Raw genomic sequence first — 25,558 nt, 5'->3', positions numbered from 1 at the left:
ACTCACCTAGACCAGGCTCTCACAAGTTCAAAGACTCACCCACAATCTTTAGGGAAGCACTGACCTTAAAGCCTACAACCTGCCAAAGGATAACTGTGCCTTGTTGCAGTACATAGATGATCTTTCTTTAGTAGCACCAATCCAGGAGGGCTGTTATCAAGAAACCCAAGACTTCCTCTATCTCCTATGAAAAACAGGTTACAAATTATCTCAACAAATGGTCCAATTTTTCATAAAAATATCAAATATATAGGTTTCATTGTAAGCCACGTGGATTGCCACCTTGGCCATAAGTGGAAGCAGGCCATTTGTACACTCCCAACCCCAACCACTAGGCATTAAAGAAAACAAATTCTTAGAAGCAGAAAAATTTCACCATATCTGAATCCCAAATTTCTCACTGATGGCTAAGCCATTATATAAAATTATAAAGGGGGAAAATAAAGAAACCCTCCTCTGGAAAAGGATAATACAGCAAAAAGCATTTAAACAAATTAAAAAAAAAAAGCCTTAACTCAGGCCCCAGCGTTTGGATGGCCAAACATAACTAAGCCTTTCTTTCTATACATCCATAAGTGAAAAGAAATGGCTTCAGTGTTCTTAACTCAAATTATAAAATTATAGCCTTGTCCAGTGGCATACTTAACTAAACAATTAGACTCTGTGGCACTAGGATGGCCTCCTTGCCTTAAGGCATTAGCCACCACTGCCTTGCTAACACAAGAGGCTAACAAACTTAATTTGAGACAGCAGCTAACCGTCCAGGTGCCACGCTCAGTCAAAACATTGGTGAGCCAAAGAAGGTCCCACTGGTTATCAATTCTGAGAATAATGCAGTACCAAGGGCTTCTGTACGAAAACCCTTACATTACTTAAAAAACAGTAAACCCCTTAAGCCCAACCACCCTGCTCCTAGTTGAACCTGAAGCTCCCCTCCATAACTGTGTCTAAAAAGTGGATGAAATATTTTCTGGAAAAGGAGACCTTACAGATCACCCCCTCAAAACTCAGATGTTTAATACTTCATAAATTAAAGTAGTTTTCAGCTAGAAAAATATCCAACAAGCAGGGTATGCAGTGGTAACATTAAACTCAATGGTAGAAGCTCAATCTCTGCCTACTGGAACATGAGCCCAAAAGGCAAAATTAATAGCCCTACCAAGTGCCCTTTTGCTACCAAAAGACAAAAAGCTTAATATTTATACAGACTCTAAATATACTTTTACAACACTACATGTTCGTAGAACTATATATAGAAAGAAAATCTCTTAACAGCTGGAGGCAAAAAAAATAAAGTACAAAGAAAAAATTCTACAGCTCTTAACAGCTGTATAGGCTCCAGAAAAGGTAGCAATAATGTGTTATTGGGGGCACCAAAATGCAGGGACATCAAAAGCCAAAGGAAATAGGAAAGTTAACAGGAAGGCAAAACAGGAAGAAATAATTATGCCATAATTTTTAAAAGAACCTTAAATATGCCTCTCATCACAGAACCTCCACTCCAAAATATCCCAAGTTACACTCCAAATGAGAGGGCCTCGCTTATCAAAAAAACTAGAAAATATATTAACAAAAATTGATAAAAGTTGTATAACAGTAAATTAGCCATTCCAGAAATAATTTTTAAAGCAAATTATACAAAAAACTCATATGTGAAAAATGGCACTAAAAACTTACTGAAATGCCACTTCTGCATGCCAGAACTCACTGCCATCATTCAAGGTGTTTGTGAACAAACTTAACTTATATCTGGGGACCCTGCCCCCAATATTTCAACATAGGTTCTTTTTATATTTTCTAAGTGTTGGCCAGCCTGAGAAATAAAGAGAAAGAGTACAAAGAGGAATTTTACAGCTGGGGCACTGGGGATAACATCACATACATGTAGGACCCTGATGCCCACCTGAGCCACAAAACCAGCTGGTTTTTGTAAGGACTTCAAAAGAGGAGGGGGGTGTACAAACAGAGAGTAGGTCCCGAAGATCACACTTTTCAAAAGGCAAAAGGAGAACAAAGATCACATTCTTCTGAGGCCAATAAAGACCACAAGGCAAAGGGCAAAGCAAGATTACAAGGCAAAAGGAAAAATCAGAATTACTGATGAGGGTCTATGTTCAGCTGTGCACTTATTGTCTTGATAAACATCTTAAACAACAGACAACAGGGTTTAAGAGCAGAGAAATGGTCTGACCTCAAATTCACCAGGGTGGGGTTTTTCCCCACCCTGGTGAGCCTGAGGTTACTGCAGGAGACCAGGGCGTATTTCAATCCTCATCTCAACCGCATAAGACAGACACTCCCAGAGTTGCTGTTTATAGACCTACCCCCAGGAATGCAATTATTTTCCCAGAGGATCAATTATCAATATTCCTTGCTAGTAAAAGAATTTAGTGATATCTGTCATACCTGCACATCTATTTATAGTCTCTCTGCAAGAAGAAAAATATGGCTCTTTTTGCCCAAGCCCACAGGCAGTCAGCCCTTATGGTTGTCTTCCCTTGTTCTCTAAAACTGCTGTTATTTGGTTCGTTTTCAAGGTGCACTGATTTCATCGTTTTCAAACACACATGTTTTACAATCAATTTATACAGTAGTGGTCCTGAGGTGACATACATTCTCAGCTTACAAAGAAAACAGGATTAAGAGATTAAAGTAAGATAGGTGTAATCTATACAGTAGTGGTCCTGAGGTGACATGCATTCTCAGCTTATGAAGAAAACAGAATTAAGAGATTAAAGTAAGACAGGTGTAAGGAATTATAAGAGTATTATTAGGGAACTGATAAATACCTATGAAATCTTCACAATTTATGTTCTTCTGGTGCAGCTCCAGCCAGTCCCTCCATTCAGGGTCCCTGAATTCCCGAAACAAACTTATGCTCAAAATAACCCAAGGCAAGGGCCTACCCAGCCCCCAGGGATCTAAAAAATAAAAGCTATGTCTTGTAAAAACTTACTTGTAAACTTCACAAAACTGTCCCATGTCAGGTGCTATTGTTTTATACTAGCACTTATTTACACCTTTTCAACATGGGTTAAGGTTTTCCAATGAGGGCAGAAAAGGCAAAAAAGTAGTTAAAATACTGTTTAAAAATATTATCCCCAGGTTTAAACTACCTCTAACTTTGAAGTCAAACAAGAGTTTAGCAATTATAGTTGAAATAATTTAAAATCTAGCAAAGTTGCATTAAATAAAATGAAAGTTACACACAGCCAACCAAAAACAAAGTTAAAAAAAAAAGAAAAGAAAATGCATAAACAAATCACTGAAGCACTTACCAAAAGAAATTATCAAAAAAATCAACTATAATAAAATCAAATCCTGCCCATGGTGTTCATCTGAGTCAGGTGCACCCCCACTAAACAAACTAGGTATTCACCCTATAAATTTTTTTTCAATCAGCCACACCAAATCATAGGTCAAATTAAAAGTAATCTCTGCAAACTAAGGAAATTAATCTTCAAAAAGCAAATGCAGGTTTTAAAAATAGCCATGTGAAGTATTCATCGTCAGGTACATTAAGAAATGCCTATAAGCCCAACAGGCCCAGCATGCTTCTTTAAACCCAACTACTCTCTTTGGGTTATAAAATGAAACCCAACTTCTGTAGAACCCATAAGGGATGGGCCCATATTGTAATCTTATCCACTCCCACTGCTGTTAAAATTGCAGTAATCATGCCTTAATCGATCCATCATGGTTTGCTGAAACAGGCAGCCCAAGACAAGTGAATGAGCCAGCAGGACCCAAACCATCCAACCCAGCTAATCATGCAACAAGACCGAGTTGTCACTGAGAACAATAGCCCTGCTCTGGTCCCTCCAAAAGCTGACCAATCCACACAAGACTAAAGATGAGAAGAGGACAACAAGCCCAGCCCTAATCACACTCCAGAAGATAACTAGTCTACGCACAGCCAAAACTTAAAAACTCATCAAGCAAGTTAAATATAATTAAAAATCTTAGATCTAATTTTCACTGTAATACTAATTATTTTACTGTTATTCTGTCACTATACTCAACCTCCTCCCCTGGGTATGAATCTCTTCTAACCATACTAAACATAAATATGCTACTCATTGCTTTGCTCTTATTTCCCCACTTAACCTTGATAAAAAAAAAAGTACCCATAAAAGGATTCCCAACTTCTACACATACTACATAGTCCAAAAACAATATGACCAGGCATACTGCTACTGAGTTAATAGCCCTAACTAAATATCAACCTTTGACCAAAGAAGAAAACATGCTTTCCCATAAAGAATAAAATAATACTAATGCCTTCTATTAAATTTCTCCCATAAAAAGTATCAAGAAAAATAGAAAAATGTGACAAGACACGTATGACAAAGAAAAAATGAGTATTTTCTCCACCTATCTAGCTCACTTCAAGGACAGTCATAAAATAACAGTGTCTAAAAAGTTGAGGCCAAGTGAATGGGTTGCAAATACCCCTTACTGGAGCAAAGTTGAAATTAAAAGCAAATTACTTTACTGTCTCTCCTTCTTCTGAAGCATTAATTATGACTATGTTTACCAATGCTTGTATTTAGTAAAGTTTATAGGTTCATTTTTCTTTCAACACAGCTGCAAAACCCAGCTATGCAAGGGAAGATGTTACGCAAAGTCAAAAGTTATGCTATAAATTACATAACCTTTCATTGTATAATCCACTGCTTTAGTTCTGCTTCTGAAAGTTTGCTTATAAACAGCCCTGCTCGGTCTTTATTCACTACTCAGCCTTTTTGGATATAAGTTCGCTGAGCTGGTGCACCTAAATAAATCCCGCAGTTTCCCCACATCAGCCTCTCTAGTCCACTGTTTCCAGCGACACCAGTCATGTTTCCAAAGCTTTTTCTTTTTTTGAGACAGAGTCTTGCCCTGTCACCCTGGTTTGAGTGTAGTCTCATCTTACCACAGCCTCTGCCTCTTGGGTTCGAGCAATTCTCCTGCCTCACCCTATGAGTAACTGGGACTACAGACATGCACCACCATGCTCTGCTAATTTTTGTATTTTTAGTAGAGATGGGTTTTCACCATATTGGCCAGGATGGTCTCAGGCTCCTCACCTTGTGATCTGCCAGCCTCAGCTTCCCAAAGTGCTAGGATTACAGACATGATCAACCACACATGGCCAGGTGTTTTTTTTTTTCTTTGTACTTGTGATAAGCCAAAAGGAAGGATAAGACATACACATATGCTGAGTAGGGCACTCTGCTCACTCAAGTTTTTGCTATTGCCACCTCAGCTGGTTCATGCTGGTAATATGCAGAATTTTTTAGAAATGTTTTATTACTATTGAAAAACGAAACTCCTTGGAATAACATTTAGAATCCAACATTATTCTTCTCTAACAACTGTATTGACTACTTCACAGCATAACATAGTTACAAGGAGTAACTGAGTAAACAGGTATCAATTGCTGAGAAAAATACCTCATTGTGGTGGTGAGGTGGAGTTAATCTTTACAAAAAAAAAGAGAAAAGGAATTTTTCAGGGCATTTTCTTGAGTAACAGAAGGCCTTTTGCCACCTGATGCTCTTGGCTTTTCCATTACTAAAACATCATATTCTTGAATTTTATTCTTCCGATCTAGTCTTTACCAGAGACAGATTGAACTTCAAGGTAAAAGTGAATTTTCAGATGTGGACAAGCTAACTTTTAAGGATTATGAGTAATTCGACTCATCTTTTAAATGTAAGTTGCAACATAAGTACCTGTTTTCGTAAGCTGAAGATCTGGAAAGTTTCATTTTGGTGAAGCATATCTATTGATATAAAAACAAAACAGCAGTTAGAAATTGGATTATTTTTATTCTGTGACAAAACTACAAATACAGCTATATCAGCTCATTTTCCTATCATGAAGCTTTTTGTGATTGTGTCTGTTTACTTTTAAAGTATTTCAGCATGACAAATTTTAAAGTTTGAGCTAAGCTCATAAATACATTAACTTATAAGATTTAAAATAAGTGATTTTAAAATATGTATTTCTTCCTTTATATGGAACACAAGGATGTTATTTTTCTTTAAACTAACTGATTCTGTTGATTTCCTCAGATCCAGAAAACCTCGTTTTTCTTGAAAGAGTGGAGATAAAAGAATATTAAGAGTCCAGAAACTGGTGTTCTGGCTATGGCCCTGCCTTAGACTGTCTCACTTTGTAGTCACTTTGTAAGTGTAAAATAAGCATGTAGAGCGTATCATCTCTGTGGTTCTTTCCAGCTTGAGAAATCTTTATATTTGTATGTAACCCACTGGTTAGTCTTGTAAAAGTCATCTTCAAATCTGGAAGTATAATATTTTGAAAAGTCAATGAGAGGGCTCAGTAAATTTTGTGGAAATTTGTTAAAGTATTTGGGTGAAATCATGACATTTCATTAGAATTCAGATTATTATCAAGAAGCCATATGGATTCTTCACTGTCACTGGGTTGACTTTCTTGTTGGGAAATCTAGTTTTGTAAACAAAGTTAATTCTTTTAAGTACAAGAAGACTCTGACAAGCTAATACATTGGTAAGTGGTTATGTTTGGAAATTCACAAAATCCGCTCAGGAAAAAGTGCACCTAGTTACTTAGGCTGCAGTTCCCATGCTCCAGCCAGTTGCCCCCACATGGCACTGTGGCCCTCCCACACTGTCATAAAGCCTGATATGCTATTCAAAACCCAACCGAAATGCCATATCCTCCTTATTTCTGAAGGAGGTTATTGCTAAGGAACGACTCATGGGAAAACCATTGGTGCCTCATGCAGATGCAGGAAACATGCCCAGGCATCTTGAAATGGATGAGTTCTCTTCTGGAGATATGTCTCATGTGTACGCATATCTGCAGATATGCCTCTTGTGGGTGCTGCTGCAGCTGCTGTGCCCATCTCATATCAACACCCAAGTAAGTAATTTATTTTAACTAACAGTCTGCAGGGTCACGTCTGTGTAATGTGTACTCTGTGAATTATTTCATGTATCACTGAAGGTCTTTTTGTAGGTGTAATTTAGTCTATGTATTGTCATGGGGGTTATAGTGTTGTTATGTCATTAATGACGTTTCTGAAGTAATTTCTGTGTTATCTTGTAAAGACCATGCTGAGGAAAGCACACGTTGCAATGAAGGACTTCTCATTTTGGCTCCCCGGATCAGTTTCTTGAAAGTGTTTTCATTAACTATTCAGTGTCTAGCGTACCAGGTAGACTTTTCCCCAAAACTCTTCTGCAAAAACTATTTCATGAAGGCCTTATCATCTTGAGAAATCATGATGAAACACTGAAATAATAGTTAACTCCCATTATGGAACTTTATGTGACTGAAACATTTAAATATTATTTCTTTTTCCACCTATATTCTTCTTTCGTGTCTTAAGAAATTAGGGAAAATATTTGTATTTTAATTTTTGGAAAAGCTGTTACGCGGAGTTAACTTAGCACTAGAGAAAAACTGGCCATCAGACTTCTCTTGTCTGGCCCACTTTCTCAATCCAGTCTTCTTTCAGATTACCCACTTTCCTTGCTGGAGGTGCAGGGAGATTGGAAGAGAGCTGTGGGAGCTTTGCACTTTGATCTAGGGCTAAGCGAACAGCCAGGCTCTTTTGTTTTGGGATCAAAGTGTTTAATTCTCAAATGTGAAAGAAAATTTCTCAAGTTAAACCACACTTACTTCCCCCCAAATATTGAAAATGCATCATGTTCAAAACATTTCCAAAACCTCTTGTTAGCAGTTTCTTGCTTATAGTCATGGCACTCAAGAACATATAGAATTACTTAAAGAGGCAACGGGTTTTGAGAAGTTGGACTTTGCTGATTCAAGAGTAAATCTGCTTTGGAGAGCATTCAGAGAGATTTGATCTAAAGCCTATCTCTCCTTGGCACTTTCCTTGGGGCTGAACGTACAACAGTGAACCCAACCAAGCCCTTGTCTTCCTGAATTTCTAGTCACTGAGGCAGATTGCCAGGAAGCCATTACCCAGGAGCGCAGAAGAAATGGGCTGCAGCTGATCATTAGGGAACGTGGCCCCAAGAAGGGGTTTCTGACAGGCAGCCATTTGTCCCAGGCCTGAGCAAGGGAATGAAAATAATGTGATAGAATAAAGAAAATCAACTGAGTAGTGAGGTGTTCTGCCTCTGAGAGAGAATGTACATTATCATACTAGCTTTAAAATTATTAAGGAGCATAGTGAGTAACATTGTTGTTATTGAGAAATTTTTATATTCATCATTTCACCTCTTCATCTGGGCACAGATGGAAGGGAAAAGGCTGTAATTTGGTGTCTCTGATATGAGGTGCCCAATAAACATACTTTATTCCTTTGCCTTGGTGTCCAAAGAGGTTTCTGTATTCCACCGTGCAGATGCAAAACATACACCAGAGCAGAAAAGCAGTTTGTTCTTCCTCTTTGTTTCTAAATATAGAGGTGCTTAAACGACATCCCTATTTTGAGATTACTATTCCATAAAAGAGAACAATCTCATTTTAGAGTAACTTTCACTTCTTGTTCTAGCAAAGAGAAAGTTGCCTTTCTGCCTGCAGAAATTATCAAATGTCTCTTTTGTATTCTAATTTCATGAGAAGGATTGAGAAGAGATGGGGGGGTGGAGAGAGAGGAAAAACTGTGTTGCTTCTCTCTTATTCATGATATTAACTCAGTCACTGCAGATGAGTTTAAAACAAGGCAGAGCAAGAAGGTTCAGAGTCCTCTGGTAAACCTATGAATTTTTCTTCGTATTAGCATTTCTAGCTGTAAAAACATTGGTTATGTGTCAGAACTGTAAGAGAAAGGTCAGCATAATTGTTTCTGAGAATGATGTCTAATGAAACATTTGAGATGTAGGGATCTGTGCCAAGATGCAGAGAGAACAGACAATTTACTAAAATATGGGGCTTCACTGGAAAAAAATAGAAGTGGACAAGACAAGTATGTGTAGGTTTTCAACAAGCAGGTGCAAGATATGGTGTAAGTAAGCTGCTGGAGTGGTTTGGTTACTTGTCCCTTCAGAAGTAAGGAGGATATGGCATTTCAGTCGGGTTTTGAATAGCATAACAGGCTTTATGACAGTGTGGGAGGGCCGCAGGCCGAGGAGACAGTAAAGGCGAATACCAAGCAAGGAAGACACAGCCATGGCCAGGTCCCAGTGAGTGGGTTGAGACAGATGAAATATTTCTAGGTCAAAGCTGGTGGTGTTATAGGAAATCAATATGGAAAGATAAAGGCAGATTTTCGGAGCCCAGACTACCATGGTGTTGAACTCTAACAGAGCAGAGACACTGCACAGAAGATACACACCTTCCCCTCAGGAAATTCCTGGTGCAAATGACCACAAGTTACTAGAAGGCAGAGACTGACTTCACGGAGAGTCTTGACTGGGTGGGCTCTTTAAGTATTCCAGGCAGATGGTGAGAAAGGCCCCTGGTGCAGCTGAATGACAGGGAATGTGAACATGCCAGCACTGGTTGCTAGATGGATGGAGGATAGAAAGAGCATGAAACAAACAAACAAACAAACAAACAAACAAACAAACCGGGATGATCCCACCCAGGACAAAGCTGGTGCTGTGAGGATTTCACATGTATATGGCAGGAAATTGTCAGAACTGTGGATGTGAGGGCAGGTAGAGAGACCAGCAGTAGAAGAAAAGATATGGAAAGGATTCATATCTGAGTAATTGTGAAAACCCCAGGAAGGGCTGCCGTCCATTTGGTGGAAGTGGGGAATGAAAAGTGAGTTGGCTAGAATGGCTGGGGGAGTGCAGGGGTGTGAGGTCTGTTCTGTTTTTTCATGGGAGAGCAGACTTGAACACCTTTATGAGAGTAAGAGTTATAAAACTGCTCTGTACAGAAATAGGGATCAGTGGCTCAGTCAGGATCCTAAAGTTAGGAGAGGGATTATAATCAAAGGCAGAGGCAGAAATGTAGGCTTTGCTTTCAAAAAGGGAAAGGAGATATGTGTAAAGGACAAGAACTTGTGACGTGGAGGGAGGATATGTCACTTGGAGTCGGTCATGATGAGGGTGACTACAAGTCACCCTGAGATGAGCACAACTCATCTCAGCCAAGTGAAGTGGGAGGCAGTGGCAAGGAGCGGGATTGGGGGCTTGAAGTCGATGAACATGGAACAGCAACTTGAAGCAGGTCACGTGTCAAACAAAAGCCAGGCAGAGTCTCCCCGGGTCTTGGCAAGGACTCCTGCAGACTGGTCTCACATTCATTTGAACAATCTGATACGGGCAGCTGCTCTTTATTTTCTGAACTATTAGGTATAGATCAGAAACCAATTGAGGAACAAAAGCAAGAAGAAAAAATATGGAAACAGCAAGTGAAAGAACAGAGGCAGAGAAGAAAAACGGCAGAGTAACCTACATTTTATTTTAGCAAGGGAACAAAGGGAGCTAGAAAATCTAGATCACAAAAGGGTAATGAGTTGCTTCTCTGTGCAAGTTCCGGCATTGTACAGCTTTCATAAGTACATTGAGGTCAGGGAAGGGAGTCAATTAGTGTCCAAAGTCAGAGGAGTGGCAGGTGCCCTGAAACGCACCCCTGTTCTCTTCTTGTCTCACAAGCAGTAAGAAAGGCTGCATAGAATATGGAGCTTAGGAGTTTCGTAGTATATGATTGTTTTTGAAGGTAATTTTTGTGCATTCTGTTTGATCCTTAAATAAGTCTGTAAAAAATGTAGACTGTGCTTTGCTTCAGAATGTTGCTTTGAAAACAGACTTTAAAGAAGAGGCTGTCAATGTCAGCTAGCTGGCATCAGAAGAACCCAAGGGCGGACATGGCCGCCAGTCCAAGGCTGCTTCCAGGGGCATTTGGTGCCTCCCTTTTTTCTGCAGGTTCTCTTCTTCCCCTCTGGGTTCTGATTCTTGTCCTATCAGATGGATTACTCTGTCCACTTAACACACTTGTTAAGTCTTGCTTGAATTACCATAACATATCGATGTTCCCTGGATTCCTGGTTAATTCAGATCTAAAGCATAGGACGCTTGAGGGAAATTCATCGCTCCCAGCATTTAGATGATCTATTTGTTTTCCAATGATGATAGCAATGACTTGCATTATAAAAACCTACTTCACTAGCATACACGCTGTGGGTGGGGGACACACAGGGCTTCTGTGGTTTATTTTAACTTCTTGGAACAGGAATCCACATCTGAGTAATCTTTCTCCTCCATTGAAGACAAAAAGGTGGAAAGCATAAAAAATCTAAATTTCACATGGAACCTTGAGTCATTTAAAGGTAATACTGTTTTGAAAACAAGTTATAGATTTTTTTTCTTAAGACAAAATATTTAATAGGTTTTGGTTTATCAATGTTTGTAAAGGTAGGGTTTTTCATGTTTTTTAGGAACAAGAAAGAAAGCAACTATTATCATATAACAAGTACATATGTACTGACATTAATATTTTATGTAAGTCTGAAGTATCGTGGTGTTAAATGCATACCTGATCGTTTATTTTGATGTGCTTGCTAAACTTTGTGTTTATCAGTCACAACTTTTTTAGTCTTTTAAATGACATATATGTTTCAAAATAGGTTCTTAGAGAAATTTATATCATAAAATTAATACATACCTACTTTCAAAAATCTTCCCTTTCCACCATGTAATCAGAGCTCAAGAAAGGTGGTTCAGGAAGGCTCCCTATAGACATGCTTCAATCTACTGAAAAAGTTGAAATGGACTTGGTTTCCCCACACTGTGTTTTATATGTGAACAGTTAATTGCTCATTGTGTCAGCTAAAGAAATGGATAGAAATTTGAGGTTGCCCGTAGGAAGTTATTGAATCAGTCAGAATTACTGACTATAAAAAGAATGGATTGAGTTTTTTAACTTGTGAAATTGTTCCTATTGTAATTTATAAGCTAGGCCAGAAACTCCCCAGGGTATAAGTTGAAAACATTATAAAGATACCAGATAAATCTGACACAAATTTTCAAAATTTTTACCCTTTAATTTTTGTCTTTCCTTTATTAATTTAACAGGCTTTTCTCATGAAGAATCAGATGACTCTTGGTAACCAGGTTTGCTCCCCAGCTTCTAATTTTAATATGATGAGAAGTTACATAATGTTTACTCCTTTGTAAACGTTTCTCTGTCATCAGACAAAACTCTGAATAGAAACCAGTGGGTAATCCAGTGTATTGGTTTTTCCTAATGTGTTTGGTACTAAAGTATATGAACCGAGAATAATCGAGTCAAGTGAAACCCCCTTTTCCTCTCATAAAATATCTCATTCCTTATACTAAAAGGAGCTGTTCTTTAAAAAAGCCTTCTTATTTTTCTACTAAATTTTTAGATAAGTATAACCTATTATATTCATCAAATCTAGGCTTACATTTGAGAAGGGTAAGCTGTGTTCTTTCCTCCGAAGAGTTGGGCTGTGATCTTTACAACAAGACGTCATTCTTCCCAGCATATTTCTGTTTTCTACCTGAACATTAAAATACACATTTTTCTAGGCATTAGAAATAGTACAATGTTGCCTCTGGTCTTTCCATTTGACACCTGTGGCTGGAATATATGTGTCGCTCCAGAATTTATATGTTGGAATTTAAATGCCCCTGTGTGATAGAATTAAAAAGTGGGGGCTTTGGGAGGAGATTAAGAGTGGAACTCAATGGAACTAGCTAGGCTTTTTTGCCCTTCCACCATTAGAGGACACTGTATTTGTCCTCTCTGGAGAACACAGCAACAAGGTGCCATCTTGGAAGAAGAGACCCACCTTCACCAGACATTGGACCTATTAGTGCCTTGATCTTGGACTTCTCAGTGTCTAAAACTGTAAGAAATTTATTTCTTTCCAGTTTTATAAGTTACCCAGTCCAAGGTACTGTGTTATAGCATCAGGAACTACTGAAATAGCATATTTATTGTGGAAATTTTGGTCCTCATACTTAATGAATGGGCTTCAAGTATTTCATTAGTTTTTAAAAACAGGGCTCCTCCTTTACAATTGATTTCATTTTTATTTTTTAAAAGTTAGCTTTTACAACATAGAACTGGAAAAAAATCTCTACTCAAACCTCTAGAGTGTCCTAGATTTTGTGGCAGAATCACTGTGGATAATTAATAGGTGCTTGTGATCTCATCTGTGTATTATTTACAGTTTCCTCTATCTATTCATGTGACAAATAATTGCACAAAATGCTACTTAAACAATAGGCAGTAAGCAGTGTGACAGATAGCCCAATAATTGAACTGCTGACTGTTTTTCTGTCATGCTAGAATAAAGGGTGATGATCCAGAGTCAGCACCTCAATTAGGAGTGGCCATGTGTCAGTAGTGACAAATCCTAGGTCTCACTAAGAAAGGTCGTATGCAGAGAATCCAAATTCAGAATTATGTTGACAGATAAGGAGTTCAAACACATTATATAATAAAATTCTGAGTAACATATTTAGCTCTGCAACTCTAGAGAGTGACAGAACTGTTTTTCTATATATTTCTGAGTAAATCTTTCCATTTTTATACCTTTGATTTGAAAAATAAACAACTACACACAGGCCTTGATCATTTGTAATTTGCAAAAGTTCAAGCCTTGTTAATCTCTTAGGTAGGTGGCATTTATTTATTTCAAAACTAATCAGAAAAGCTATTACTTTCTACAGAAAACCACAGAAATGCTAGTGGCACTTTTATGCCCAATACAGCCCAGTAGGCTATAATATTTTCTTAAATTGCTGAAGAGATTTTTGCCAGAAATAAACAAAGTAGCGCTCACAGACTTGATTTCCACACCAATGTGCAATCTTTACTATGCACATTATTCCAAAGTGACACCACACTGAGGACAAAGAAAGATTGGATGTATACATGGTAAAAAGGCAAGTGAATGAAGCTAAACTTTTATTGCATTTCTCTTACTACATCCACTACTATTTTCACCAATATAGATCTCTAAGCATACACAAATATTGACTATTATCTACAATTATTTATTGTAACACTTGAGTAGAACTATAGGAAGCCTTTGACACTGATTGAAAATATGTATTCACTGTTAGGTTACAAAAATTTATACATAGCAAAATTTAATCCTCTTTACATTAAAAATACTAGGCTACATAAACAAAACTTTCAAAAGTTTCTGATAACAGCTACCACACTACCTTTGAGCCGAAGTTTAATAAATGTCAGCTGTCAGAATTGAAACTTCACAACAATTTCAGTTTATCTCCTATGTACATAACACTTAACTGAGAATAAATGACATACATGTAAATGTATGGTCTCATCTTTTGATGCTGGCATGTCACCAGTCCATATCAAAGAGTACCACATATTACATTGAGTGTTTTGGGAGAAATGTTCTAGCAGTAAATGTGAATGTGCCCCCAATTTCCAAAGAGTGAAAGGTCATTTTGCCAAAGTGTTGCCTTTTAAAATGGCTAACATGAAACTTCCAATATTTGCTCTAAAGAAAAAGATTTCCTCACTGGAAGGTATTCCCGGTGCTGCATCCCAGCAGCTTGAGAGAGAAAGTGAGGCGTTTGAATGTCTACATTAGTTTGGTGGAATACTCATCTGTAATGCAGAGCAGCTGTCTCATAATTTGTCAGGGCTGTAAATGCATTGGCTGAAACCCCCCGGCAAACATTTATGTGTAAGAATTGAGTTACTTCTTTTACTGAAACTGGATATATTGTAGTTCCTGTTCTTTCTTTGCTTTGATACCCTGGTAAGCCTGCATTTTGCTGGCATCCAAGTAAGACCAGTTAGAAAACAGTATCATGAGAAAGTGGATCTGGAAGAGAAGGGTGAGCATGATGTCTAGTGAGCATGTGAGAAGGCAAAACAAAGTGCTAGTTGAATGAGATGTACTTGATGTTAAAGGGGAAGAGGGTTATTCTGTATTAATACTTGCTCTGCTAGCAGAGCTAGTAGAATCCTAAAAGTGTGCTCTACTACTTGTCTTCACATTAAAAAACTGAAGAAAAGTAAGTACACAAACATTGCAAAGTCTTTCTATTAACTCTTAAATGTCTGTGTACTCATCAGTCTAGGTGAGTAACATAATAAACACCTTGTACTACAACTGGGAGTTGTCTACATAAATAGATATTTATAAAATTTGCCTCCGGTGTATATTGAGTCAATGCTACTGAGGCATTTAAATTCCTGACTGTTATATTATCTTTAAAAGTTTCTTCATATGTTGATATTTCTTATTTTGTCTGTCACCTTACAAGTTATATATTATTATCCCTCTTTATTGCTTGCATTTTTCTTAAAAATCTCCTTTGCCTCATAGAATATCAGTGGCCTTACTTTTTTGACAAATACTTGTTAATTTTCTCTAAACCTTCATTTTCAATATTTCAGTGTGATTATTTCAAGGTAAAAGCAATTTTTTCTCTCAATCTAATATGGGTATTTTATATTTTAGCACAGAAATTTAAACAGTTTATATCTAATATGGTTACTCTGTTATCTACATAACTGATATCCGATTAGACAGTTGTTCTACCCTGGATTTTCTCTGTCTCTGCCTTTGCCTCCTATTTGCCTTAGTTTTTCTCTTCCTCTCCCCACCCACCACATGTTTTCCCTAACTGTGTTGATTTAATTGTCTTACTCATATTTATTTCTTTTCCTGCTTTTGACATTAATCACGATATTTCTACCCTTTCTGTAGTTAGTCAGTAGGACCCAGTTAGTTAACTTTTTTCTAACAAAGTAAAACATTTATTAGCCCCATAAAAAAAATTCTTGTAATACCTCCTTCATCTAGAGGTTTACTTTCCTTCATTCTGTAAAAAGAAAGAAGGAAACTTTTATTCTTCTTTTCCTTGGTCTTTTGATAAGTCTTTGATATTTGCACAATCTTTGTGAGTTGAAACTTTGTTTTAAATACCAACAGTGTATGTGGAATGATATTCTGTGTAGAGATTATTTTTGTATTCTGCCTGCTGCCCTTTCTACACATTTCTGTCTTACGGTGATTTTCATGAATGTAGATGAAAGCTTCCTACTCTGAGCTTGACTTTCATAACTTCTCTTTCATATATGGTCACCGGATAAAATGTAGGCTTCTCGGTTACCTTTTCATTTTAAATAAACAACAAAAAGCATTTTAGTATGATTGTCAATATTCTTGTAACTTAGTAATATTCTCAATATTACTAAGCATGGACAGACTTATACTAAAAATAATTATTTGTTTTTTGTCAACAAATTGTCAAATTTCAAATTAAAATGTGACATTTAAATTCCTGTATTTTCTCCCTACGTGTGGCAACCTTACTTTGAGATCTACTTAGGAAACTACTTATTCTTGCTATATTTATACTGAATCTACTGTATAAGAAGCAAACAAAAAATTCTTTGATTTCCTTTAGCATGTGCTTCATTTTTCAATGATGAATAATTGTCTATTTAAAATATTTATTTCTGTCCTGCTACTCACCTGCTTTTGCCTTTAGATTCTATTTCTTCATCTCAAACAATACCTAAGCCTACTTATGATGAAGACTCGTGATTTAACTTTTTGTTTTTGAGTGTGACGCCTAAGTGTCTTCCTAGACTAGCCCGTAGGGCATGGAATGTCCACCATTGAATTAGCAATGTTGCCTTTGAAGTGGTAAAGCAATCTTAAGTTCTTGAATGCAAAGTTATTCTTGTGGGGGGCAGTTTTACGTTAATCTTTCCAGGTTTTTAAGAACTTAATTGTTCATATCTAGTAGTTTATACCAGTCTGATTTCAAGGAAGTTATATATTTTAGGTAATGTGAAAATCCTCTCCTCCGTCTCGCATATACCACAGGATAGAGGTTGAGTTATAAATCTTTCTCTCATGGATTTGAATGAAAACCTCATTCTGTGTTAGATCCTAGTATCTGTGGGCATGGCTTTTGGTATTGACTCAAATGTTCCCACTGAATGTCTGAACAACACCTACTTTCACCAATTATTTAGGAAGGGTGTCCAGCCCCACTGAACAGAGAAATGGTCTTTTTCCTGGGAATATATCCAACATTACTCCTCAATTGACTATTTCAACAAACTACCAATGTTGACCTCAAACTAATATTATTGGAGTCCAAACCTCAGAAATGATTTCTTTCTTGATATTGAGTTTATTTTAAAAATAATTTTGTCTTACACTTATAATCTCTTGCTTTCATAAGAGTTCCTTTTGCAAATTTTCACTTTGCTCCGGAGAGCTAGAAATAAGTGCTTGATTTCTTTTAATTCACTCATTACTTAAGAAATAAAACCTCTTAGAAAGGTGTTATTACTATATCCTTTCAGCAATTGTGGCAAGACATATTTTTGCTTATACTTTCTGGAAGCATTGCCAACTATATTATCTTCCCAAGTGTATGGCAGGTATTCTATCTTTTCTTCCTTGATCTATATTATTTATGTGCTATCAATCATTGGCTGTTTCACATATATTATGAAGACTTTGAGATCATTTAATTTTGGTGAAGACTTTATTTTATACAATCATTTTATTGTAGGTAAATCACATCATGTCATTCTCTGTAATAATATCTTCCCATGATTTGCATTACGAGATTTCCTTTCCATGGTACTTTAAAAGCCTTTCTATAAATTTCACTTTTTAGAATTTCCAGTTACAATGCAGCACGCCAGTGTTTCTGACATAATGTTAGAAAACAAAGTCTCTGAAATGTAGAAAGAGGAAGACAGTTTCTCTAGGGACTTCACGACTTGAAGAGTGATAGTATGATAACTTTATGGGATTCTTTTAGGTCTTGCATACAATATCCCAGATGATGGACTGTAAGAGCTTTTAATTGAGAATCTCCAACAGGCACAGAAAAAAAGGGCTTCAAGGAAATCCTGTCCTCTCCCAGTCAAAATACCAGGAGAGCATGACCTTCCCAACACACAAATCCAAAAAACACTTCTAGAAGGAATAATGAAGCTATTCCAGCACGATGGAACCTAAGGGGTTACAGAACAATTCCACGGACAGCGTGCTGCTGAACCATGGGAAGGTTTGGGGCCCAAGGAAGGACCCATCCCATAAAGATGGAATGGGAGCCTGATCACCTCCCAGGGTGTATCTAATTATCCGACCCAGGATGCAAGATTTGCTCACTAATTCAAATGAAACCTACACCCCAACCTATGAAGAGGAACTGAGGGTGGGGAAGTGGGTGAATGCGTGTGCAAGAGTAGGGTGATGTGTGTGGGGCTGCAGGCCTCTTAGCATAGACCGTACATCATGAGTGAAGGGTGGGACTGACCAGGACTACGGGCAAACGTCCTCTGGAACTAGCACATATGGCTTAGTGAGGCACCCCATAATTTAGTGATTGTGGTGGTCTGGGTTCAGGGTTTATACAAACCCTCCATTAACGCTAAGCAGCATCTGAAATACTCCCGCAAGGGAGGCTGTCTAATCAGTCTGAAGCAAAAGTGAAAGCGTAAGTGTATGGTGCCATAACTGTGAGGAAATGGGAGGGAAGTCGTCAAAACCCACCCCATTATAATGTATGTTAAAAAGTTTAAGAAGGGAATTATAGGATCAAGTTGACTCCCCAGAGATAAAAGACCATTTGTGAAATGGAGTGTCCCTCTTTTAGTGTCACGTGGCCAGCTGAAAGAACAATAGAGAGGGGAACAATTGGCCATGTACATCAAGTGGTGACTGGGGTCAGAGGACAGCCAGGACATCTAGACTAATTTTCTTATCTTCACTCATGGCTAAATATCCTCCAAACTTGAGCAGGATGGTTACAGTCCTACCTGATGGCTTGTTGCAAAACACTTGTGGCTTGAGCCGAGCTTAAAGTAAAAGAGGAATTAGCTTCACCACCAGCTATGGAGAGAAAGGAAAAGCCACAAAAAGGGCAAGAAAAACTTTACAGAAATCACAAGAGGAGACAGAAATCCCTCCTCCCTATACCCCTATCTGCCTCCCTTTACCAAGGCCAACGGCCTCTGAGGAGTCAATTCAGAAGGTGACACACCCCTGGTTTCACCCCAAAGGGAGAAATCAGAGCCCCTGTCCCAGAAGGTCAAGGAGGACTGTCAGAATAATCAAGAGAGCTGCCTCTGGTCTGGCCATGCCCTGGTTCTGCAGATGCCTCTCAGGGAGGCTTGGGGACCCCTCTACTATGATGAACATGGCCATATTCAATGGGGGCAATGGACCTCCATCTGCCAGCCTATTTCAATCACTCATCCCCTAAACTGGAAATGCCATATTCCCTCCTACATGGAGAAGCCCCAGGCCCTCTTAGATCTGATGTAGTCTATTTTCCAGACACATAATCCAACTTGGCCAGATAGTAAACAGCTTCTGTTGCTGCTGTTCAACACCAAAGAGCACCGATGGATGGCTCAGTCAACCCTCCACTGGCTAGAAGCCAATGTGCCATTCCAGGCATACGCTCAGTTCCAGTTCCCAGAGGAAGACCCCCACTGGGACCCACATGCTTTGACCCAGTTTCAGCACCTGCAGAGGTACTGAGGAGCACTCCTGCAAAGTCTGAAGGAAGGCAGAAAACAAGCAGTCAGTATATGAAAAATCTCTAAAGTGCTTCCAGAAACTGATGAGATCCCCAGCCAATTTTATTAGAAACTCCGTGAGGCATTCTGGCTTTACACTCCTTTTGACACTGAGGATACTAAGAATCAGCAGATGGTAAACACAGCATTTGTAGGACAAGCCCAGGGGGGTATCAGGTAAAAACTGCTGAAGCTAGATGGTTTTGCAAGCATAAAGGCAACCCAGCTTTTAGAAGTGGCCACCAAGGTGTACATTAACCGTGACCAGGAGGCACAAAGGGAGGCTGATTGGAGACTGAGGAAGCAGGCCAATCTGCTAGCGGCAGCCCTCATGGAAAGGGAAGCTATCATCACAAGCAGACGCAGATACAGATGCAGATGTGGAAGGGGCCAAACAGGGCAGAGACTCAAAAGTCAGCTGAGACTAGATAGGGATCAATGTGCACAATCCAAAAAGAGGGGACACTGGGAAAATAAGTGTTTAGAGGGCAGTAAAAGAAATAACGGTGGACATAAATCTATAAAATGGCCAGCCAAGGACCACCACACCCTAAGGGGGCCAGGCATCAACTTGATGAGGCTGGCAGAGACTGAAAAATATGAAGACAATGCAAGACTGGGCTCCATCTCCCAAGGCCCCCAGGAGCCCATGATCACAGCAGAAGTAGGGGAGCAACAGATGGACTTTATGGTGAACACTAGCGCTAATCACTCGGAAGTGATACAGCCCATAGAGCCACTGTCTAAACATGATGCCACTATTATTGGGGCTACAGAGGTCCCAGAAAAGAGGCCATTTTTCTGGCCAAGGAGGTGTGTCAGAGGGGGACAAGAAGTCCAACATGAATTCCTATACCTCCCAAATTGCCGAGTTCCCTTACTTGGAAGGGACCTGCTCCAGAAACTGCAGGCACAGATTGCTTTTGGGACACACTAGGATATAACTTTAAACCTAACTCACCCAAAGGTCATGGTGTTAACCCTCATCATTACACAGGCTGAGGAATAAAGAATATACACATAACAGTCACCGGAATTGTCTCAAAAGCCAGGGCTGGAGAAGTTATTTATGCTACCTAGTAAAATTTTTGGACTATGGGCTAAGAATAACCCACGGGGCTGGCTCTAAATCAGGCACCAGTAATAGTAAAGCTAAAACCGGGAGCAACTACAGTTGAGGTTCTCCAATACCCATTCCCCTGAGAAGACACACAGGGCATTCACAAACATTTAAAGTGACTTTTCAAACACAGAAACTTCGTCTGGTGCCAGTCAACCTGGAACACTCTACTCCTACCGATACAAAATCCAGGGTCTGGTAAATATAAGCCAATGCAAACCTTACATGATGTGAACCAGGCTACTGCAACCATCCACCTGGTGGTACCAAACCCATACACACTAATAGGACTCACTCTGGCAAGTGCTGCCTAATTTACTAGCCTAGACTTAAAGAATACATTTTTCTGTCTTCACCTGGCACCAGTTAGTCAGCCCATCTTGGCATTTCAATGGCACGATTCAGTCACAGGCATGGGGGAGGAGCTCACATGGACTAGACTCCCACAGTCTTTGGAAACACACTGGCATCAGACCTTAAGGCCCACACCCCACCAAATGACAACTGTGCCTTGCTACAATATGTTAACAACCTTCTCCTGGCAGACCCAACCCCAGGGGACTGCTACCAAGGAACCCAAGTCTTCCTCCACCATGTTTATGGAAAACTGGTTATAAGGTATTCAGAAAGAAGGCCCAATTTTCCCAAGAAAGCATCAAAAATCTGGGCTTCATAGTAAGCCAAGGGGAACACTGGCTTAACAGTGAGCAAAAGAAACGTGTTTATGCACTCCCAACTCAGGCCACCCAGTGCCAAATAAGAAAATTCTTGGGGAAAGAATGGTTCTGCTGTATATGGATCCCAGATTTCTTACTAATGGCCAAGCCCTTACATAAAGGCACAAAGAGGGGGTGAAGGGAACCCGTCCTTTTGGAGGTTGTCCAGGAGAAGAAGGTGTTTAAACAACCCAAACAAGCCTTAACTCAGGCCCTAGCCATAGGACTGCCAAATATAATCAAGCCTCTCTTCATGAACAAAAGGGATTGGCTATAGGGGTCCTGAGTCAAGTCGTGAAATCATGACATCACCCAGGGGTGTACTTATCGACACAATTGAACTCTGTGGCCCTAGGGTAGCCTCCTTGGCTTGCGGCACTAACTGTCACCTCCCTATTGGAACAAGAAGCTAAAAAACTGACTCTAAGACAACAACTGACCATCCAGGTACCACATTCAGTTCTAACTTTAATGGATTAGGCAGGACACCATTAGTTATCAAGTCCAAGAATGACTCGGGACCAGGTGCTCTTATGCAAAAATTCCCACATAACTTTCAAAATAATAAACACCCTTAAGCTGGCTATATCTCCTGCTCCCGATCGAACCTGGAGTCCCCTTTCATGACTCTATGGAAACAGTAGACACGATACTCTGTATCCAGAGATACCTTACAGAACAACCCCTTTGGAACCCAGATGTTAAATGCTATACATATAGAAGCAGCTTTACACTGAAAGGTGTCCAGCAAGCTGGGTATGCTGTGATGATATTAGACTCAGTGGTAGAAGCTCAGCCACTGCCCACCAGAACGTCAGCCCAAAAGGCAGAGCTAATAGCCCTAAGGAGACCATTTTGCTAGCAAAAGGCGAAATGGTCAATGTTTATACAGACTCCAAATATATGTTTGCCACGTTGCATGACAATGGGGCTATATACAAAGAAAAAGGACTCTTAATGGCTGTAGCAAAAAAATACAGTACAAAGAAAAAATTCTGCAACTCTTAGATGCTGTATGTGCTTCGAAGAAGATGGCTGTTATGCACTTCAGGGGGCACCAAAAGGCAGGAACACTGGAGGCCAAAAAGAACAAAAAGATAGACAGAGAGGCAAGAGGGGCAGCAATGACTACCCTTCAGTTTAAGAAGAAAGCCATAGCTATGCCTCTACTTCCAAAGCCTCTCCTCTCAGAGGTTTCAAGTTACCTCCAAATGAGAAGCCCTGCTTTGCCCAAGAGTCTGGAAAATATATAAAATGTTATGGTGAAAATTCTCCAACAGGAGGCTAGCCAACCATGAAACAGTGGCTCTACAATTTGTAAGACAATTCTATCAAGGAACCCACATGGGTAAAACGTCACTGAAAACACTATTAGGACACCATGTTTATGTGCTGCGGCTGCCTGCCATCACTTGATCCATCTGCAAACAATGTCTAACTTGTGCCAGAACAAGCTATGACAAGGGCCCACTAGGCCCCTGGGAATTCAGGAAATGGGAGCCACACCCTGTGAAAAACTTCTTATAAACTTCACCAAACTGCCCCAATCAGGGGACTATCAGTACATACTGGGGCTTGTCTGTACCTTTTTGGGATGGGTTGAGGCTTTCCACACCCCAACAGAGAAATCAGGAGAAGTAACTGAAGTACGGTTAAGAGATATTATCCCCAGATTTACACTGCCTCTAACTCTAAGGTCAGAAAATGGGCTGGAATTTACAGCTGAGATAATTCAGGGACTAACATGGCTGTTAAAAATAAAATGGAAACTAAACACAGTCTACCTGTGACAAAGCTCAGAAAAAGTAGGATACATGAACTAGACACTCAAACAGCTTCTAAAAAATATTGCCAAGAAACCCATCTGGAATGGAATCAAGTCCTGCCCATGGTGCTCCTCTGAGTCAGGTATACCCCCACAAAACAAACTGGATATTTGTCCTATGGAATCTTCTGCCGGCCACCCCCAATCATAGCTCAGATTAGGGGTGACATTTGTGAACTAGGGAAATTAACTTGAAGAAGGCAAATGCAGGCCTTAAAGACAGCCATGCAAGTGGTCCATGGCTGAGTATGGGAAAAACTGCCCATAAGCCTAGCAAACCCAGCATACCACTTTAGACCTGGGGATTCTGTGCACGTAAGAAATAAAATCCAACCACTTTAGGACCCACATGGGATGGGCCCTATACTCTAACCTTGTCCACTTCCACTGCAGTTAAAGTTGCAGAAACTGTGTGCTGGATCTATCACAGTCAGTTAAAACCGGCAGCCAACATGACCCAGATCACTGGAGCCAGTTAATCCTGTGACAGGACCAAGTTGCCATGAGAAACGATGAGAGCCCTGCTCTGGTCACTCCGAAAGCTGACCAGTCTCTGCTCAGCTAAAATCTGAGTAGTCAACAGCCCTGCTCTAGTCATCCTGGAAGTTGACTAGTCTACATATGGTCAAAGCTGTAGTAAAATAATAATGAAATAATGATAAAAATCTTAAATCAAATCGTTGTTTTACTATCGTTCTGTCACTTTCTTCAAACTCCTCCGCTGGGTAAAAACCTCTTCTTTTCCTCTTGGATATAAACATGTTACTCTTTACTTAGTTCCTACTCCAGGCACAAGGATAACTAAGCCCACTTCTTTCCCTCCTAACTGTAATATTCCCCTTATTTGTGTCAGAAAAGGAGACCATAGAAGAGTGCCCCCACTACACTCACAATACTCAGACAGGGAGCACCATAACCAAAACCCTGTTATACCACACTTATCAAAAGTACACAGGGACCCACCTAGGAACTTGTACTCACAACCAGACAACTTACTCAGTCTGTGACCCAGGAAATGGCCAGCGTTATGTATGTTATAACCCAAAATTCCTACCTGGGACCTCTTTTAAAGTTCATGGGTCAAAAGAAGGAAACCTGCCACACCAAACCAAGGGCTCACCCTCCCACAGGGGAGTTATGTCCTTATCTTTTAATATGTGCCAGTTAACATTGATGGGCACAACCTTTCCCATAATCTCCAATTCTGAAGAGCACCGTAATAGTTGTCACAAAAATATATGTGCACCCCTTGCTTGCTTTGCCAATTTCTCAGACAACTTGCTGGAACTGCATAATTCAGTCCTCTAACCTGCAATCGCCGGGGCCAGTCATACTTACCAAAATACCTGAACAAAAAATTGTAAGACAAGTTGTGGCAATCCTGTAAATCTCACCACCTTAAACTGGATCTGCCCATATGGAATACAGGTTTAAAGACTCCGCTAGAAATACAAGGTAGTGGCCAGAAAACAGACTCAAAAGTCTATTGATATATTATCAAGAAATCTTGGATACATTCCGCCCAAAAACTCCAAGTTTATAAGTCATTCCTTAAAAATATCAACCAGAAAATATTTGAGCCCTCTCCCTTAACCAGAATCCCGTTTGCTTAATTGGATGAAAACATAGCCGGCAGCCTACATATCTCCTCGTGCTATGCTTGACGGGGCACCAATGGCCATGGAAGGCAAGAAAGCTAATGCCCCAAAATAACTTCACTCTTACTGTCTCTTCCCCCGAACCTGTGTTCACAAGCAAGAGCATCTGGTTCTTAAAGACCTCCATTATCAGAAAATTCTGCATTGCTCGTCGGAGAAACACCTTTACAGACCCAGCAGGAAAGTTAACTTGCCTAGAACAATATTACACTAAAACACTAAGAAACACTGTCTGTTGGAGTAAAAATATTTCCAAACCACCCCAACCAAGCCCATTTTCCTGATTCCCTTCTCTGAACCATTGTTCGTACCAACTTAAAGCTCCCAATACCTGGCAGGTACCCACTGGCCTCTACTGTATCTGTGGGACATAGACATATTGGCCGCTGCTGGCTAAATGGTCAGGGGCCTGGGTACTAGGAACAATTAGGCTGTCTTCTTTCTAATCCCCTTGGAACAGGGAGAACCTTTAGGATATCCAGTCTATGATAAAACAAATACAAAACAAACAAAAAATCAAAAGATATAACCATAAGAAACCGGTAAAACAATAAATGGCCCCCTAAAAAAGAAATCGAATACCATGGCCCAGCCACCCAGGCAGAAAATGGAATGTGGTGATAGTGCATCCCTATTTTCATGCTCTACCACCTCATAAGATTACAGGCGGTGTTGAAAGTTATTATTAATAATACTGCAAATGCCCTAAATCTGCTGGCCCAGCAAGCCACAAAAATGAAGAATGCCACTCATCAAAATCGACTGG

The sequence above is a fragment of the Gorilla gorilla genome, chromosome Y (assembly GCF_029281585.2).
Source record: "Gorilla gorilla gorilla isolate KB3781 chromosome Y, NHGRI_mGorGor1-v2.1_pri, whole genome shotgun sequence".
NCBI lineage: Eukaryota > Metazoa > Chordata > Mammalia > Primates > Hominidae > Gorilla > Gorilla gorilla.
The sequence above is the reverse complement of the archived record's forward strand: the minus strand, read 5'-3'. Positions refer to the sequence as shown.